The sequence below is a fragment of the Chinchilla lanigera genome, unplaced genomic scaffold (assembly GCF_000276665.1).
Source record: "Chinchilla lanigera isolate Chin_1 unplaced genomic scaffold, ChiLan1.0 scaffold00036, whole genome shotgun sequence".
NCBI lineage: Eukaryota > Metazoa > Chordata > Mammalia > Rodentia > Chinchillidae > Chinchilla > Chinchilla lanigera.
This window is the reverse complement of record NW_004955437.1, coordinates 731,390-734,894: the sequence shown is the minus strand read 5'-3', so window position 1 is coordinate 734,894 and position 3,505 is coordinate 731,390. Positions and strand designations below refer to the sequence as shown.

Below are 3,505 nucleotides of genomic sequence, written 5' to 3'. Positions count from 1 at the left end.
AAGAAAGAATAAAAAAGGAGGCAGGCTGGCGCGGTAGCCCCAGTAGGCTCAGGCGGCAGGCACCTGCCCGAGGAAGGACGGGACCACCGCTCAGCACCCGCAAGGTGTGGGGTGGGAGTCGCCCGCCCCACCGCTCACGCCTCCGCGACCCCGGAGCTCCTAGCCCGCAGGCCACGCCCACCGCGGGCCCCACACATCCGGGCCCAAGAGGCGGCAGGCATGGCCGAGATGGAGGAGCACAGCTTGGACAGCTTCTTCGCCAAGAGGGAGAAGAAGAAGGAGTGGAGCAGCCCCGCGACCAGCACCATGGGCAGAGTGGCAGGGGCCAGGCCAGGTAACTGTAGGGACCGTCGGCCCAGGCCACCGCAAAGGCCGTGACGAAGGATGAAAATAAGTGGAAAGAATTTGAGCAAAAAGAGGTTGATTACAGTGAACTCAGAGTGCAAGCCATGCAGATCAGTGAAAAGGAATAAGGATAATGAAAAGAGAGAAGACCCAGGAGGTACCTGGGAAGAAGGTGGAGGTGGTGGTGGTGTAGAGAAATCTAAAGGTTGTGAAACAAAATAGCTCCAGTGCAGGCACCTCCCGCTCCAGTAGTTGTTACAGAAACCCCAGAACCGGCACTGACTACTACTGGTGTGTATAGGCCTCCTGGGACCAGGCTAACCACTGCAAGAAAAAACGCCACAAGGACCACCAGAAATGTACAGTGATGGTTTCCATCCTTGCAGTCCACTGCCAAGCATGTAGAAAGCCAGACGGATAAAGAAATGGAGAAGAGTTTTGAAGCAGTAAACACAAAAAGAGAAGTAGGGGTGAGGTGGTGAACCTCATTGGCCTTTCATTGTACCCCAGAGAGAACCGGCCGTGGGTATGAGAAAAATAAATACAAGAGACAAGAGCTGGGGTCAGGTGGAGTTAGCTCTTGCCTGATGAGCAAGAGGATTGCCCAAAAACAGTGGAGTGTTTATTTATATGCTGGAGAGGTTGGTTAATTTTTGTCTTGCTGCCCAGCAACCAGTTAACAAGTTACAAAGGCTTGTTTATTCCGAGGGGCTTGTGGACTCCGAAGAGCTCCCGTGCTCTCAGGCTGGCTTCATCCTGCACGTGTAATTATTTTCCAGCTTCAGCCGCTCCCAACATCGAGGTTTCAAAAAACCAGGCCCTTACGCTTCAGCTGGACAACCAGTATGCTGTGCTTGAAAACCAGAAATGCGGCCATACACATTACAATTATGGAATGGTCTCTGCTAACCCCTCTAAGGTAACTAGACCACAGCTAACCACCATGAACAGCCAGTCATCATCTGATCTCTGTTGGATCTACAGTGGCTGATGCACACCATGCAAGTGACCAGCCTGTTGCACTATGGAAGTTGAAAGTATCATAACTGCTCTTTATGTATATCGGATTTAGAGGAATTTTCATTGTTATATAAATGTGTGAACTACATTCAACACTGTTATGGTTTATGTCTGTGTGTCCCCCCAAAGCCTCATGAGGCCATGGGGCAGGCTTTTAGAGTTTGATTAATATGAGTGTGAGAGCTGCACCCGCCCTGGGGTGGATAGTTTTCATATGTAAGGGAGAGGAAGAGTGCTTGAGGCCATTCCTCCTCAGTTCAGCCCTGGTGTGTGCTTGTTGCTTTTGCTGTTGTCTGCTACCCTGAGCTGTAGCTCTCTGCCATGTGCCACTCTGCCTTATAATCTGCCAAGTACGGACTGAAACCACAAACTGTAAGCCAAATAAACCTTTCCTTCCTTAATTTTGGGCGTCAGGTGTTTTGTCCCAGCAACGAGAGAAAAGTAACCAAGACAAACACTTTTTTCATAATTGCTCTGCAAATATGAAAAAACAAAACCTGCAGCCAGTGGTCATTTGGAAAGTCTTTTTGCGTTCAGATACTGAGCCTTTGTCAGGATTGACTACCTCAGATTTGCTGCACTCTTTGTGGACTTTACGTGGATCACAACTTCTGGATAAGAAGATTACAGCTATTAAAGGATTGATGTGAACCTTGAAACCAGCTCTACTGGATTTCTATCAGAAATCCTGCAGGAAGTCAGCCATCTAGGTTCTGATCTGCTATAAAAGATGAAGATTTAAGTGACCTTAATTAATCTGTCCTGTGCCCTACCCTAAAGAGTACTCTGTAGTAAGCTGTGGTTATATTAGACTTTTGGAACATGTCGCTCTCAAGAAACTGATGTGTTCAGATCATCTGAATAGGGCTGTGATTTATAATTTCAATTTTTAGTATGAGATAAGTGCAAATTAAATTCTACCAAAGTTGGGTCCACCAAGTGGGAAAGAGGGTGGGCTAGGGGAATAATCTAGTTCCTTTAGTAGTTTTTTTGTTTGCATAGTGCTTTTTCTGTGTTCCACATTAAGGTCTTTTTTCCTTTGACTTAGAATAAGTTCTTTGACAGCATATTACTTGGTCAAGTAACCTTAAATATGCATTCAAATTGTGATGTCTCATGAATTTGCCAATCCCTAAAGTGGAACCAAATAGCCTTTGATGTAGATGGCAGTGGATGCTGGAGGCTCTACTTCAGGTACTGCTACAGCCTCCTCTAATCGGGTCTAAATTATATAGTAAACTGCTGTGGAAAGAGTATGGTTTCCGCTTAGGCTAAGGCAGTGGTGGTGAACCTATGGCATGTGTGCCACAGCAGGCTGTTTGTTATCCTTGAAATCTCTAACAGGTTTGCCATCACTGGGCTAAGGGATTCACGGACACGTCCTACAGATTCAAAGCCACAAAGCTAAACCTCACCTAGCACCCATTTCAGCTTCCCGGATCTTGCATGATCTTTGACAAGACTTCCTTATATACTTGTGCCCAGATTTTTAATGTATTGGCCATTCTGTAGATGCAGTGATTGTCCCAGCTAGCTCTGTTATCAGCCTCTTGGTGTGTTTTCTTAGTGTTCATTTGGAAAGCCAGGGCTAAAGATACTGATGTAGCACTTCTGCTTTTAATAACTGCAGGCTCCAGACTACCCAGTAGTATATAGTAGTCCTAATAAGGGACTTGTGGAAGCTCCCCGGGATTACTGAGTTTTTTTTGCACCTAATAAGATAGTCTAGCAGTTTTTCCTTAGTCTGGTATCTCTGGTTCCATAGAAATATTTCATAGTGGTAGTGACCACTTGATGCAGAGTCTGGGTGTCTCTATAATAAATTCCTTTGCCAAATGCAGGAGTCACAGGCTTGCTTACGGCAAGAGTAAAGCAAATGGGTAAATAAACCTGTCCTGGTGTTTGGGCATTTTCCTATAGGAGTTCAGTCTGATGAACATGTTGGTGCAAGAATCGGACTGCTAGGGGGGATGTAGACAGTCCCCAGACGGGCCCTACTGGCCACTTGTGGGCAGTAATGTTGACATTGCTTGTGGTGGCAGGTGTGATGCCTGCCTTCTGGGGCATTTGGGTGAGTAGCTGAGCCAGCTAAGGGAGTTTGGGTGATTACCGGAAAACTAAGAGATTCTTTTTTTTTTTT

General features: G+C 46.4%; 1 pseudogene; it reads left to right on the top strand.

Annotated features, from left to right (window-relative positions):
- Positions 1 to 374: 374 nt before the first annotated feature.
- LOC102007056 lies at positions 375 to 1,380 on the top strand (annotated as a pseudogene).
- The last annotated feature ends 2,125 nt before the right edge of the window (positions 1,381 to 3,505 follow it).